The sequence below is a fragment of the Mus musculus genome, chromosome 12, assembly GCF_000001635.26.
Source record: "Mus musculus strain C57BL/6J chromosome 12, GRCm38.p6 C57BL/6J".
Taxonomy (NCBI): domain Eukaryota; kingdom Metazoa; phylum Chordata; class Mammalia; order Rodentia; family Muridae; genus Mus; species Mus musculus.
The window spans coordinates 18,056,904-18,072,818 of NC_000078.6; the positions used below are offsets into that span (position 1 = coordinate 18,056,904).

The 15,915-nt window shown below is 47.0% G+C and overlaps 1 non-coding gene across 2 annotated transcripts in view; it reads left to right on the forward strand.

Moving 5' to 3' along the window:
• Positions 1–8,724, forward strand: part of Gm4983 — a 72,976-nt gene extending 64,252 nt beyond the window's left edge. The window contains exons 4-6 of one of the 2 annotated variants that reach the window (XR_003950239.1): positions 5,065–5,535; positions 6,819–6,924; positions 7,867–8,724. This is a non-coding gene — a transcript (predicted gene 4983). Of the gene's footprint in view, positions 1–5,064; positions 6,925–7,866 lie in introns of both variants that reach the window. The other variant, XR_003950238.1, reaches the window with a different exon arrangement.
• Positions 8,725–15,915: the final 7,191 nt, after the last annotated feature.

Consider the following 15,915-nt stretch of genomic DNA (forward strand, 5'->3'; position numbering starts at 1 on the left):
GCCATTGCTCCTCAGAACCAGGTCGTGAGGCTCAGACCCTTCCTTTTCCCTTTTGTACATCTCATGAATCCTCAACGCCTCAGGGATAGCCCTGAAACATGGATTGAAGGCTCCCGGGTGGTCTCCATCCTCCTGATGCTTATGCCTTGTTCTTTGCATCCAAAGAGGGTCACTCGGGATCTGTTTGGATGTGAGCTATGTCAAAGTTCTTCCTGCCTCCAAATAGTATTAGTACATCTTGGGAACAAGGGCATGTGTGTGTGTGTGTGTGTGTGTGTGTGTGTGTGTGTGTTTACACTATAACCACAACAGCAAGAATATCCTAAACCAATGCAAAGCATGAATTCTAATTAGCAGCCTGTTACCAGGGAGGAGGCAAAGGCTGGGCAGATGCACAGCCCTGTGTTCTGGAGCTCCCTCCTCTGAAATATTTGGTAAGGAGCAGATCTTCAAGCCATTGGGAAGGGAATGGGAAATAAGGGAAACGAAGCCTCTCCTCCAGCACCTCCAAGGCTGTCTGCACTGCAGCCTCCTCCCGGCAGATATCTGCAGAGCAGGTACAAGGAGTTTGGCATTTTAGTAGCATCTGTTAGATGATAAATCACAGACACAGCAGTGATGTGTGTTCAGTGAGGTGAGTGGATGCTGCATGCGTGAGCTGGAAACCAAGGGTCTGTGGCAAGGCTGTGGGTTGCAGGGCTGTTGATCATGAAGAGGAGCCACAAGCACAGGGCAGGCTGGGGTGGCAGTGTAGCTGTTTCCACATTGCCCTCTCTGGGACTGTCATACCAGCACAATCCCATAGCTGGGTATCCTGGAGTCAGGTCCTGGCTCACTTAGGAGAGGTTCTGCAGCTCTCTGATCGTCAGTTCTCTGGTTAGCACAATGTATTTGTTGGGTGACATTTCTAAGTGGACTCCAGGCCAGAGACACGTTGTAAGATTCCCTGTGTGAATGGTTCAGTGGTGAGGGCCTTGGAGCTACATGGCTTCACCGGGTCTAGGTCTTTTCTCTCCAATACTAGTATTTGAGCAGGAGACACCCTCCCCCCAGAGCTTGGTCCAACCTGGCTTCTCTACCTTTCACCTCCTACCACCCCAAACTCTGCCCTCATTTCTGGGGTCTCCTGCTCATCTTGTTTCACAGTTTTTTCTCCTGCCTGAGGGCCTCCTGAGGGCCTGCCTCTGACAGTAACATCCTAGTAGCCACCTCCTGGGCTCAGCTCATTGTCCCTTCCTCTAGGTTCTCCAGTTCCCTCCTCTGCCTTCCTTTTACCTCTTCCTCCCTCCCTTCCTTCCTTCCTTCCTTCCTTCCTTCCTTCCTTCCTTCCTTCCTTCCTTCCTTCCTTTCTTCCTTCCTCCCTTCTTCCTTCCTTCTTTCCTCCTTCCTTCCTTCCTTCCTTCCTTCTTCCTTCCTTCTTCATTGCCTCCTTCCTTTCTCCCTTTTTCCCTTCTTCCTTCATTCCTTTTTCCTTCCTTCCTTCCTCCCTTCCTTCACCATCAATTATCTGGATTATCCCCAGACATCTCTTTTTGCACCTCTTGTCCTGCTCCACTAAGGGATTCTTTGGACCAAACATCACCAGGTGTACCACCCTCCCACTGTTGGCTACCCTATTCTTACCTCCACTTCTGTGTTCCCAGGGTGGCTTCAATTTTACATGTGTCTGGTTAATTGAGTTTCCAAAATGAATTACCTACAATAAAACTAGGGCATTTCTATCCCTTCCCAAAGAGTCATGATATGGTGTTACTCTGTGTTGGGGTGTGAATTAGAGCCCTGGGTCATGGGCTCCATGAAGAGCAGCTAGCTCTTCATCTTTATGCTTATCCTAGGCCTGTGGTGACCCCTCAGCCACCAGCAGTCACATTTGTCCTCTCACGGCAGACTCTCTGTGGATGGAGAAGTTGGTATTATGTGTTCCTGTCCTGAGGTGGATGTAGGTAGCTTCTGGGGGTACTTCCAGCCAGTACTGGCCACCCTGTCAAGCTCAATGTCCAGTGAGCAAGGGAGAGGTTGGCTGACTCATGGTTGAAGCCCAGGCTGTAGGTGATAAGGAAAGAGGACCCTAAACCTTGGTAGAAGCAAGGCTGTGAAGTAGGAAGTGAGTGTAGCAAGAAAACAGAGGATCTGGTAGTCAGCCATCACAGGGGACTTAAGAGAGCCTGCGCCCTTCTATGCAGGTCCTCCAGGACCTTAGTTCTGTGTTTCAGTTGTTTTTTTTTGTTTGTTTGTTTGTTTGTTTGTTTGTTTTCGAGACAGGGTCCGCTCTCTGTAAACCAGGCTCACATGGAGCTCAAAGTTTTCTGGCTGCCTCTGCCTTTTGACTGCTGGGATTAGAGCCATTTGCCAGCATCAAGGCTGTGTCTCTATTTCTTGTTCCTGAAGCCCCACCCAGACAGGGCTTAGCCTATAATGTTCTATCAACTTGGAGGTTCTTAGACATGCCACCAGTCAAGAGATAGAGGCTGGGCGACTATGATTTGGGGATGCTTCTTCTTTGAGTAGAAAATAAAATCTAAGGGGACTGAGACCTGGAGAGAGGTCCTGTTCCCTACACCCACATGTTGGCTCACAACTTCTGTTACTCCAGTTCCAGGGATCTGACATACTATTCAGGCCTCTGCAGGTACCAGGCAACCTCACAATGTATTATATAAGAAGAAAAACATTCGTAACATACTATATAAGAAAATATTCTTAAAGCTTTGAAAGAGAAAAAAAGAAAAGAACACATGGACACATTTTGACAAATTAAAACTGTAAATGACCTTTAATCCCAGCACTCGGGAGGCAGAGTCAGGGGGATTTCTGAGTTCAAGGCCAGCTTGGTCTACAAAGTTAGTTCCAGGACAGCCAGGGTTATACAGAGACACCCTGTCTCAAAAACCAAAAATAAATAAATAAATAAAAAAGAACAACAACAAACAAACAAACAAAATAAAAAACCTGCAAATGAGCCAGTCATTGTGGCTCACACCTGTGACTGCTAGACAGGGGAGGCAGGAAGGTAAGGGTGCAAGTCGTCCTCAGCTACATAGTAAGTTTGAAGCCAGCCTAAGCTACATGAGACCCTATCTCAGAAAACAAATAAACAAAATTACAAAGGAAAACATGACAAAAGGTCCTACAAGGTACATGTCCTTCCAGCCAATTCCCCACTTCAGTCAACTTTACCTTTCCAGTAAGTTCTTCCACAGGAGGCCTCCACTCACAAACCCATGTGACCAGTTCTCACAGATGGCAGCAATGGCCACATGCCCTTGAGCATAATCTTTTTCCATTTGTAGATATCTCTCTGTCTCTCTGTCTCTGTCTCTCTCTGTCTCTGTCTGTCTCTCTGTGTGTTTGTGTGTGTGTGTGTGGGGGAGGTGTTTGTGTGTATGTCTCTGAGAGAGAGCCAGGGTTTCTCTGTGTAGTCCTGGCTATCCTATAACTTGCTCTGTAGCCCAGGGTAGCCTTCCTTGAACTCCTATCTGTCTGCACTGTCACTGCGTTCTGGGGTTAAAGGCATGCACTACTACTGGCCTTCCTGTTCTCTTTCTTTTAATATAACTTTTTAAGACAGGTTCTCATGTAGCTCAGGCTGGCCATGAACTTGTTATATAGTCATAGATGACCTTGAACTCCTGATCCTACTGCCCTCACTTTCTGATTCTGGAATTACAGATGTGTGGCACCCGGCTACCTGACTTGATGATTATTTCTGATCAAGATACTGTGGACATTTGAGTTGGTTGTTTGTACAGGGGAGGATGTGTTTAGATAAGTAAATGTGTGCTTTGAAAGGCAATAGCCATATGTCTGTTTTGGACAAGGAACTTTAAATATCTCCTAGTCCTGTAGATAAGTAAATAAAATATGTACATAGAACATTAACAACCTGGGAAAGAGGTGAAGAAGACAGGGGCAGTAGCAGGTAATACTGAGTGCATGTCTCATCTTCCTTAACAGGATCTAGCACCTAGTGCTTAGAATTCATAAGCTTCTGAGCAGTTCAGAGTGGTTTCCTTTGGGACTTGGGTAGAGGAGACTCACCCTCACTAGTTCTTCTACACATTTCAAAAATAACAGAGCTATTGCAGGTGTGTTACTGTGAAAGAAAGAAACCAAAACTGAGGTAGGGAAGTGAACGAGCATTAATGTCCAGTGGCCAATCACTGCAGGATCACACACTTGGGCCTTGTGGGGGACTGCAGTGGGGTGTGCTGGACAATGGAGCCCAGTTCTGAATTTCCATTGGGCCTGTTTCAGCTGTTAACATTCACATCGACATTCACCGACCAATTGATGCAATTCTAGATCTCCCTGGCAGAACAATATCTCATAGGCATAATAAAGAGTGGGGATTCCCATAAGGTTCCCAGGTGTCTCTTCTAGGGTTAAAACAGCATGGCATGTGCTGGTAACTTCTCCCAATATTATGTGGAGGGGGATAGGGAGGTCTTGGGGGGGTCTAGAAGCCTCCTGTCAACATGCTTCAAAGCTTTAATACCTGGGTGCCCATGAAACCCTACTTACCCAGATTAACCCAGAAATCTGGATAAGAATTGGGTTTTTGAATGTCATTTATAAAATTAGGGTTGCTGACAAATGAAGTTGAACTTTGAAGGGCCAAAGCCATGTTCCTGTTCTCTGGTATCATCCCTGAGTCCACTCAGGATGTGAGTCAACCTAGTTCTAAATTTACCCTAGCTGTGTTAGGTAGGAATGTGAACCACTAACATCCGCCTATGCAGGCAAGATTTATTTACTATGCAGCATCAGCAAATGTATCTGTGACAAGGAAACAAACACACACACCGAGTCCCCCACAAGAAAAAGAACTAGCTGTTCAAAGCGAAGAGTCAGGATTGGGTCCATGAGACCCCTTTGCCCCAAGCTGATGAGCTGAGGGGTTTGTCTCAATCCTGACTCTTGTTTAACCCTTACAGGACATTTGACAACGCTTCATTCCACTGATTTTAGCTTGCCTCTCCCTGTCCCCGTATACCACGATTCTGCATGCATGCTCCAAGTAGACTGTATTTAGCCATAAAAAGATATTCTTTCTGTCTTTCCTAGGTGCTGGAAGACCTGTGGAAACACAAGGAGTTCACCAACCATGAGCTTCAGGAGTGATACAAGGGTTTCCTCAATGACTGTCCCACTGGCCACCTGACTGTGGACAATTTCAAGATCTAGGCCAACTTCTTCCCCTACAGAGATGCCTCCAAGGTCGCTGAACATGTCTTCCACAACTTTGACACCAACAGCAACAGCACCATCGACTTCCGAGTGTTCATCATTGCTCTGAGCATGACCTCTCGGGACAAGCTGGAACAGAAGCTGAAGTGGGCCTTAGCAAGTCCGACCTAGACAGCAATAGCTACATCAGCTGCAGGAAATGCTGGAGATAGTGCAGTTACCTGCACTTGACAGGGTCTGGAGCATGGGGAGTGCAGGGATCCAAGACCCCTATCCCCGACCCCATACACCAGGTCATTCCTCTGCCCACCTGCTACCTGCTGTATTAAAGGACTGTATGTCTTTGCAGTGAGTAACAATAAAAGCCAAGCATCTATCGATTGCTTGCTGGACATCAGGTCCCAGCTGAGCTCATCCATCAGGTTTATTCACACAATTCTATAAAACGGGTCTTTTTTTAAAACAAAACAAAACAAAAAAAACCTCTAATGAGATCTGAGGCTCGGATAGGTGATTAAGAATTGTCAAAGCAAGAACTGGGAAAATGTCTCAGTGGGGAAGAACACTTGATACCCAGCATGAGGACCTGAGTTCTGATCCCAACACCCACAGAAAAGTCAGGAGTGGCTGAGCATGCCCGAATCCCTAGAACTAGGGGACAAGTGAGTCCCAGACGCTTGCTGAGCAGGCAGCCTAGCTAAAATGGTAGGCCCCGGCCGGGTTCAGTGAGAGAGAAAAGGGAATACTGTGAACACCGGTATTGCTTTTTGGCCTCTGCACAGGTGGGTGTTCATCTGCACACACATGAATAACATACACACACATTAGCTGTCTATAGGGCTTCCTATAGAAATCAGAAAGACACAGTAAAGGATGATTCAGCAGTCAGTTCTTCACAGGAGCGATGCTTATGTGCACCCTGTATCCTTCCTGCTCCATGCTCTAAACCATCTCTGTATTTGGTCCAGTGGGCTGACTCTGTGGGTAAAGGTGCTTGCTACCAAGCCTGGCAGCCTGGGTTCGATCCCTAATACCCACATGGTAGGAAAATAGAACCAGCTTCCACAAGTTGTCCTCTGAATTCCACGTGAGATCACCTCCCCCAAATAAATAATTACATACATCCATAAAATAAGTAAAGTAGTTATATACAGTGCCTAATTCAATGGCTATTGATGTTAATAATAATTTGTATTATTTGGGAAATAACAAGAAACTATCTGTGTACATCAAGTTTCATTTTCTAGACTATTTCCCACCTGTAGTTGTTGGATCTGCAGATTCAGGACCCATGTGTGGGCAGGGCTCAATGTATTTCCCCTTTTATCTTTCCTCCAGGATTTCCCAGCTCCCCACCAAAGAACCTCCTTTTAGACAGATGCTTTGCCCCACAACCTCCCCTCTACTCCGAACCAAGGAGCCCTCCATTCTTCCATGCCCCAGCTGTATCCTGTGCTCTTGAACGTCACTTAAACTTTCCTGGTTCCCTTTGCCCAGTACCTTGTCTGTGAAACTTGTTCTGATGAGAGAAGGGTCCTGACTCTGCCCTGTCCATGCTCCTTGGTTAGCAGAGCGAGGACCATAACCCACCCTCCATCCTCCAGAGCACACTCATAGATGCCCCTTTGCAGGCCATCTACAAGATGGTGTCCTCCATGATGAAGATGCCTGAGGACGAGACCATGCCCAAGAAGCAAACAGACAAGATCTTCAGACAGATGGACACAAACAAAGATGGTAGGAAACATGGCAGGAATGAGCAGGTGGGGAGGGAGGAGGGGACTGGGAGAGGGGATGGGATGGGGGTTGGGAGAGGGGATGGGATGGGGGTTGGGAGAGAGAAGTATATGAGCCTGTGAAACTGTTGATGGCACAGAGGTGTTTGGGATATACCCTCTGCCCTGTGCAGGCCTGCCCTTTTCCAACCCACTTGATTCAGCTCTGATTGAGGGAGGGAGACTAGAATTCAGGGTCAGGTACACCTAGCCTGCATCCTGCACCCTTCCTAGGGCTCTATAACCATGGGCATTGTCAGTAGACCCTCTGAGCTGTAGGCTTCATCCGTGTTGTCTGAGTTAGGGTTTCCATTGCTCTGATGACACACCATGGCCACAAGCAACTTGGGGAGGAAAGGGTTTAATTCACTCACAGTTTCCACATAACAGTTCATCATCAAAAGCAGTGAGGGCAGGACTCAAACAGGGCAGCAACCTGAAGGCAGGAGCTGATACAGAGAGCATGAAAGGGTTGCTACTTATTGGCTTGCTCCCCATGGCTTGCTCAGCCTTCTTTCTTATAGAACTCAGAATCACTAGACCAGGGTTGTACCACCTACAATGGGCTGGGCCCTCCTCCATCAATCACTTGTTAAGAAATTACCCTCTGTTCAGGCATAGTGGCACATGTCTTTAATGGGAGCTCATAGAAGACAGGAGACTCTCTGTGAGTACAAGGCAACCTGGTCTAAAAAGTGAGTTCTAGAACAGCCAGGGCTGTTACACAGAGTAACCTTGTTTCAATAAACAAAACAAAAGGGAGGAAATGAGGGAGGGAGGGACCGAGGTAGAGAGACAGGGAGAGAGAGAGAGAGAAGAGACTGGACATTTTCCATTTTCCAGAGGGTTCCAGACTTTAACCAGAGCACTGGCTAATCCTAAGTCTCCCTCTTCCATTCCTCAGGCAAAATGTCCCTGGATGAATTCAACAAAGGTGCCAAGAGGGACCCATCCATTGTCCGGTTGCTGCAGTGTGATCCCAGCAGTGCTAGCCAGTTCTGAGGGGAATAGGCTTTTACACAGTTGTGAGAAACACAGGTTTGACTTGCCATCTTCAGCTTTGCTTGATACAGTGGTTTTCTCCGTGATTTCTCCTGCTCTCTCGGGACCTGGGTCCAGGCAGCATAACACACTCACCTGGTCTGGCTGGATGCAGCTCCCTCCTCTGTCTGATCCAATAGATGTCCCTCCCCATCCAGTCCAGGATGGTTTCTTCCAAGGTTTCAAGTGTTCTGGGCTGTAGGGCTCCTTCCCTGCCCACAGAGGGCCTGGAGACCCTTAAGGACACCAGACAGGACATTTCAGTATCTTACTGAGACCAGCTGATTTATTCTATGATCCCAGGTGAGTTTGTGAGGATGAAGAAGATGGAGAGTAGATAGGCAAGCCCTTCCTGTGCATGGCTCCACCTCCCTTGTTCATTTTCTCCGACCAAAGCTGCTTGCATGTATATACTGCAGTGTCCTTACTTTTAATATATAAGTTTTGTATAAAGTGAGAAGGTTCAGCCCCTGTATTTAAAGCCTCTGACTGCCTTTAAAGCATGGTCCCCTGTGGCCTGTGATTCCCCCCACCCCCAAGTCTGGCTGTGCTGTGGTATTTAAGTATTTATTTGCCTAATTACACAGGAGATACATGCATGCCCAAGGCTGTGGACATCTGCCCTCCGTCCTGCAAATACAGGTGTTCCTGTGTGCTCTGTCCTTCCTTTCCATTGACCTGGCATATTAAAATGATCAAATAAACCAAGGTCTGTGAGTTTCCTGTGTTGTCACAAGCACCCTGTTCATGGTTCACTCTCTAGTGAGTGTGGGGATGAAGCAGGTAAGTGGTAGACATCGGGAAAGTCCTTGAATGTATGGAACAGCCAAGAATTTAGTCAGATAGGAGTCCATGCCAGCCTTTTCCAACTCAGTGGGCTCCACACACAGCAAGGCCATTGGCCCTCCTATTCTGTTGGCTAGAAGGTGTTTTAGATATTGGACAGAAACAGTCCCTCAGGACCAAACAGGGCATGTGCCCTGGCTAATGTCATCCAGCATGCTCAGGATCACTTATTCAAATAATGGGGAATAAGAGGATGGATGGATGTGTCTGCCCAGTTATAAAGACTTCTCTCCCTCTCTCTCTGTCTGTCTGTCTGTCTGTCTGTCTGTCTCTGTCTGTCTGTCTGTCTCTGTCTGCCTCTCTCTCTCTCTCTCTCTTTCTCTCTCTCTCTCTCTCTCTCTCTCTCTCTCTCTGCCACCATGTGGTTTCTGGGATTTGAACTCAGGACCTTTGGAAGAACAGTCAGTTCTCTTAACCACTGAGCCATCTCTCCAGCCTTGGTAGTCTTTTCAAATGGAGAATCCAAAGACACAAGATGTGAGAGTACAGTGAGGAGCAGAAATAAGAGCACAGAAATGGGGCGGCTGAGGCAGGAAAGTCATGAGTTCTAGGACAACCTGGACTCCATAGTGAGACCTCAGATCAAAAATCCAAGAGCAGAGACCAAGTCTGATCTCCCAGACCCACAAGGTGAAAGGGAAGAACCGACTCCCATAAGTTGTCCTCTGGCCTCCACCTGTGTTTACAACCCCAGCAGTCTGGGGACCTGACAATCGCATCAGGAGTCCAAGGCCATTCCTAGCTACATACTGAGTTTGAGTCCAGCCAGGTTTCCATAGTGAGACCCCATCTCAAAAACAAAATCTGACGATTGTCATAGAAAGTACTTATTAGGACTTGGTGGTTAAGAGCACTGGTGGCACTTCCAGAGGCCCTGAGTTCAATTCCCTAGCACCCATATATCATCTCAAGACTGTCTGTACCTCCTGTTCCAGGTGATCTGGCACCCTCACACAGACATACATACAAGCAAAACACCAATGCCTGTGAAATAAATTTAGATAAACCTTTAAAAAGAAAAGGAAGAACTTATTCAAGGAAGAAGCTGTCTTGACACCAAACCCTGAGCTAGCCTTCTCCATGGGAGCCCAGAACACCCACAGGACGTCTTGTTGGAAGTGAAGGTGCTAATCAGCTTTCATAGCCTTAGGGACACTACCAACACACTCCTAAGATTACAATCCCACAGTCCATTTTCAAATCTAAAGATGAACTTCCTGTTAGGAAGCTAGGGCCATTTAAGCATGTGAAGGAAATACCACCAAAAGGGACAAAGTCTTGGTGAAACTTGCAGAATGTGGCTTTTGCACTTCTGTGGCTGTGGGTGAAGCTAACCCCAATCCACACCTTGCCCTAAACCAAACCTTGTAGCTAGACAGTGTTGGAGACAGTGTTAGCAGGAAGCCCAGAGAGGGAATGTCAAGGTGGGGACATGAGAGGTTGGAGGAAGGTTGGAAGCAAGATGGACTGATGATCCCTCCTGGAGGTTCTAGCCAAACTCACCTGTTCTATTTCACTCAGTAGATTTTTAAGATGTATTTTATTATTTCAATTGTGGGCATGTGCGTGAGAGAGAGAGAGACTACATGCATTTGCATATATGCATGCAGGTGCCAGTGGAGGCCCAGAGCAAGATATTGGATGTCCTGAAGCTCGAGTTACAGGCAGTTGTAAGCCCTGGTACATGGATGCTGGGAACCAAACTCTGATCCCAGCAGAAGCGGTAAGTACTCTAACCATTGAGCTTCTCTCCAGCCACACCTTATCTGCCTTGAGCTTAGACCAAGCCAAACTCAATGAAATGCACTCAGCACAGCGGGGTAATTCTTACTAAAATGCCTTTGTACTACGCATGGTTCCTGCATCTGGACTGCCCTTCCCCCTTGAATGGAAAACTCCTACTGACCCTGTAAAACCTTGTCTCTCTCTCATTTGTGTAGCCTTCCCTGTCTCCCATAACTCCTTCTTAGTCTTACTAGCTACTGGTCAGTAAGAACTATATATGCCTTCCATTTGGAGGCTCTATTATGTTCCTCGTGGTTCACATATTTTTAATGGCCATGCTGGCCTAATTAGGGTCAGATCACTAGTCCTGTTTCCCACTAGGTATTAAATTACAGGGTCAGTAGGAGTCTCCAATAGTTTAAGTGGTCCAGTCATGATGGGTCACCCTTCTAATCCCAGCACTAGAGGAGCTAAGGCAGAAGAATCTCAAATTTGAGTCCATGTTTGCCTCCCCAGGAACGCCCTGTCTTATAGAATGAATGAAGAGGCCTAAGTAGTTTTTTCTAGGTCCAGTACCTGACAAGGGACAGACTCAGGACTCAAACCCTGTGCTGCCTGACCCAGAGCCCCTTGATACTGTCACCACTGCTTGGCTCTGTTCCCTTCCAAACGGTGTGGGAAGCCTTGTCAGCTTCATCTAAGGATCCCCTTGACCCCCAGCTTCTCTACACTAGACTTCCTTTTTCTGGGAGCCATTGAATTTTACTGTATTGTTCCCATTGGAAGGCCCAGGAACAGACTAAGAAGGCTGGATTCCAAAATACTCAAGAGCCACCATATGGTGCAACATTAAATGTGAGCCCTAGATGGCAGTGGTGCACTACTCAATTGCTGCTTCTGCAGTTTGCAGAACTGTTTTTCCACTGGATGAGTCTGGGGCTTTTGTTTACAGATGTCCAACATCAGAGTTCATGGATGGAAGGATTTATATGCTAGTGAGTGACCGAAAATATGTGGAACAGAAAATTGATATAAAAAAGATAGGGTGTTTCCCTCCCCCTTGTTTCCGTGGGAGTTCACTTGCTAGGTTTCTCAGAGACTGTCTCAGTAAGGAAAGACTCCTCAAAGTGTAGAATTTAGCCAAAAAAACAGAAGCACCCCCAATGGTGTCACTGTGCACGGAGCTATGCTTTAACCTCATGACACGGACTTCAGGGTCACTCCAGTGTCACCTGCAGCTGTTAAATGTAATCGACAAATCATGAAAGTGTATTTTCTTTGATTCAATCTAAAATTAATACAAGGCCCTACAAAGCCTTCGAGACATGTAGCCTTTTTTTGGTAAATGCAGCCTAGAAACTAGTCCATTGTCCTTTCTAAGCTGGTTATTTACCACAGGATGGACAACAAGGGGAGGGTACTCAGAAGTGAGCCTGAACAGAAAGCCGCCTGGACAAAGGGTACAGAGGGCAGGAAGAAAGGGTACAGAGCCGAGGATGGGGCAGGAAGGAAGAATGCAGAACTGAGGATGGGACAGGAAAGAAGGGTGCAGAGCCAAGGATGGGGCAGGAAAGAAGGGTGCAGATTAGAGAATGGGGTAGGAAGGAAGGATGCAAAACCGAGGATGGGGCAGGAAGGAAGGGTACAGAGAACAGGATGGGGCAGGAATGTTCATTATTAGGAGACCCTAGGGTCGCCTCCCCACAGAATCTTCTCTGCAATTTTCTAACCATAGGAAGAACCATCAGTGACAGTGACAACGCAGATCTACACATGCCCTGAAACTGCATCAGATACCATGCACACAGCATGTATGTGCCAGCGCATGGGTGCACGCGTGCACATACAACACACACACACACACACACACACACACACACACACACACACGATATGACTAAGCTGTGTGGATCGTAGCAGTGTCCCTATCCCTGACTTTAATGTCACTGTAGCTGTGCAGGACAGGACCAGGTGCTAAACCTGAAGGACAGATGCATGTACCCAGCTGTAGCTTCCCTTGGGTCTGTCATTACACAAACATCAAAACTTTTATTTTATTTTTTTAAACAAGGCTGTGGGCAGACAATGGCTTAGTGCATAAAACACGCACAGTTTAGGCATGAAGACTGGAATGCAGATCTCTAGAACCATGTAATAGCTGGGCAGGTATGGCAGTTACTTGTAATCCCAGCATCTGAGAGACAGACAGGGCATCCTCAGGGCCAGCTGCCTGGCTAGCTTAGCTGAATTCAGCAAGCTACAGTTCAGGAGACCTGGCCTCAAAAAATACAGTGGTGAGTGGGGTAGGGAGACACCCAATGTCTACCTTGAGCTGCCCACACATGCACATGTGCCCATACATATGGAAACACACATGCACAGTGCATATGCGTACACATGCAAAAACATTAAAATCAGAAATGTAAAGAAATCTGTAGACCCGGGTGTGTGTGACCAGTCCATTCTTTTGACCTCAAGCTGAGGTTTGTAAATCCGTCCCTTTCCTCTCTACATATCCCCCAGACTTCTCAAACTAGCTTGGCCTGAAGGAAACCCATCACTGCCTTGGTCCTGAATTCCAGGGCCACTCCATGCTAGAAACTGGGTCCTCCTTAGCATCTCCTTCTACGTCCTTTTAAAACAATGATTTTCAACTTTCCTAATGCTGTGACCCTTTAATTCAGCGAGGAGATGACGGCCCCTTCAGGTCTTGGGGATGAGCAGAAATCAATGCCAGAGGACCAAAGGAGGAAGAAAATTCTATCATGCTCAGGGCTGCATGGAAAAGGAATGGAGGTCAGAGAGCAACAGTCCAGAGATGCAATTACACTGCACAAGAACTTACAACTGACTGTTCCCTAAGTTTGTCTCCAGCCTTGAAAGGCAACTCTGTTGACAACAGTGTTCATGTTCAAGGTGTGGTTAATCCATTATTCCTGCACTAGCTGTCAGAGCATCTTGCATGCGCCTGACTCAACCAGCAAGAACGATGCTGCAACAGGATCCTTCTGCACACTTTTATTGGGAGAGCTTGATTGTAGAGGCGAAGAGACCCTGAGCCCAGAACTGGTGCTGCTTATATAGGCCTAGGAGAGGCGTGTCTCACACCCGGATTGGTTATGCACTAAGCCTCATTTGCATGTTCTTCATCTGATTGGCTACTTTCTCTCTCTGTACCTCACAGAGCCTCATTATCATACCGCATTTGCATGTCTCACATCTGATTGGTTTTACCCTCAAAGCCTCATTATCATGCCCAGGCCAGGCAGTGTCTTTGCAAAAAACTTTACTGCATATGTACACATTGGTTGTTTGTCCAAACTTATACGTGGTGGCCAGCAGTAGTCAGTGCCACTCTTCAATGGCACATGTGGCTTCCCACAAGAGCATGGCAGCTAAGGCCAGGACTGTACAAGGCTGCCATTTGGAGTTTCAGCTGATACCTGCTAGTGGAGATCTCCCAGGCCCAGAAAGACAGACATGGCAGATAGTCCTGAGGTTGCCTCCAAGTTCTGAATGGAACCCTGCTCAGCTCACTGTGGGACCTGGAAGAGAGATGCCCAGTCTGACCTGGAATGTTCATACAGGTTGCCTGAAGCTGGTAAGCAGAGTTATGAAGCTTAGGCTGCAAGCAGGTCCACCTGGGGAAGAACAAGAAGCATAAGATAGAGACAAGATGATGAGTGGGAGGGGAGGGGAGGGAAAGGGAGGGAGGGCAGAGGGAGAAGGGAGGGGAGGGGAGAGGAGGGGATGAGAAGAGATGGGAGGAGAGACAACTGTCTGGGCCTTGCTGGTACTTGTTAACAAGCTATGAGAAGAGCCAGGGTGCAGGTCAGTTAGAGGTCAGAGGGAGGAAGGAAGGAGACTAGACTGACATCAGAGCTTTCTCCCTCAGCCATACAGACATGACTGACAAATGCTCACTAGAGCATTCTTTGTCCTAAGAACTGGACATCAATCCTGAGAGATGCAGTCAAGCAATTTTGGGATATGGAATGCAGTATGCAGAATATGTGATACACAGACATAGGTACATACATTCACAAGACTAAGATATATCTAAATAGGAACATGAAAATGCTTGGCATGCTTCTGTATATAAGAATCTGGCACCAGGCAGTGGTGGAGCATGGCTTTAATCCCAACAGGAGGCAGCAATAGCTAAATCTCTGAGTTTGAGGCCAGCGTGGCTACAGAGTGAGTTCCCAAACAGCCAAGGCTATCCAGAGAAACCCTATCTCAAATAAATAAATAAATAAATAAATAAATAAATAAATAAATAAATAAATAAAAGGAGAGAGATGATAGATAAATAAATAAACAAATAAACAAATAAATAATAGAAATAAACAAGAGAGATGAGAGGCACCTTCCTCCCCAAGAGTTCCAACCTCAAGCTATAGGTGACTTCTAAGGTCTGGTGATAAAACAGGCCCCTGAGTTGGTCTCTGTAAACTTTTTGCCCATTCATTATTAGGAGGGAGGCTACCTGCCAGTGTTAGGAGCCCTATATAGAGAGGCCCAGGTAGCAACAGCCCACAAGAAACAGGGCCTGCCAGCTGCCACCTGAAAACACACACAGAGAAAGCTACCTTGGCCACAGCCCAGATTCTGGGCCAGCTGAACTACTACGTTCCTGAGCGATAGGAATGTTGGGAGAGCAAACATGAGTTCATGGGTAACCTTGTGAGGAGGTCCACTGTCTGAAGGCACACCTGTGGGGACCTGTGGGGAATGTGACTGCTTCCTGAGAAGTCCTGGACTGCTGACAGTCACTAAAAGCTTTTCAACAGTCACAGACAACATTTAAAACAAAAAGAAAACAGGCTGGAGAGATGGATCAGTGATTCAGAGCACTGGCTGCTCTTGCAGACAACCCCATTTGGTTCCCAGCACTCACACAGCATCTCACAACTGTCAGTTTCTCAGTGACTTCCTCTTCTGGTTTTCAGAAGTACTGCACTCATGTGGCACACCTACATACATGGGTACCAACGCTTATACACATAAAATTAAACAACCCCTTTTAAAAAAAAGCAGAAGCCAGGCATGGTGGCATATACCTTTAATCCCAGCACACAAAGATACAGCCTGATCGACAGCCTGTATCTACATAGTGAGTTCTAGGACAGCCAAAGTTACACAATAGAGAGACCTGGTCTGCTTTGAGAGAGAAAGAGAGAGAGGAGAGAGACAGAGAGGAAGAGGGAGAGGGAGAGGAAGAGGGAGAGGGAGAGGGAGAGGGAGAGGGAGAGGGAGAGGGAGAGGGAGAGGGAGAGGGAGAGAGGCCAGTTTGGAACCTAGGAGAGTCTAACCCACAGTTCACCTGCTTTAAAAGGTC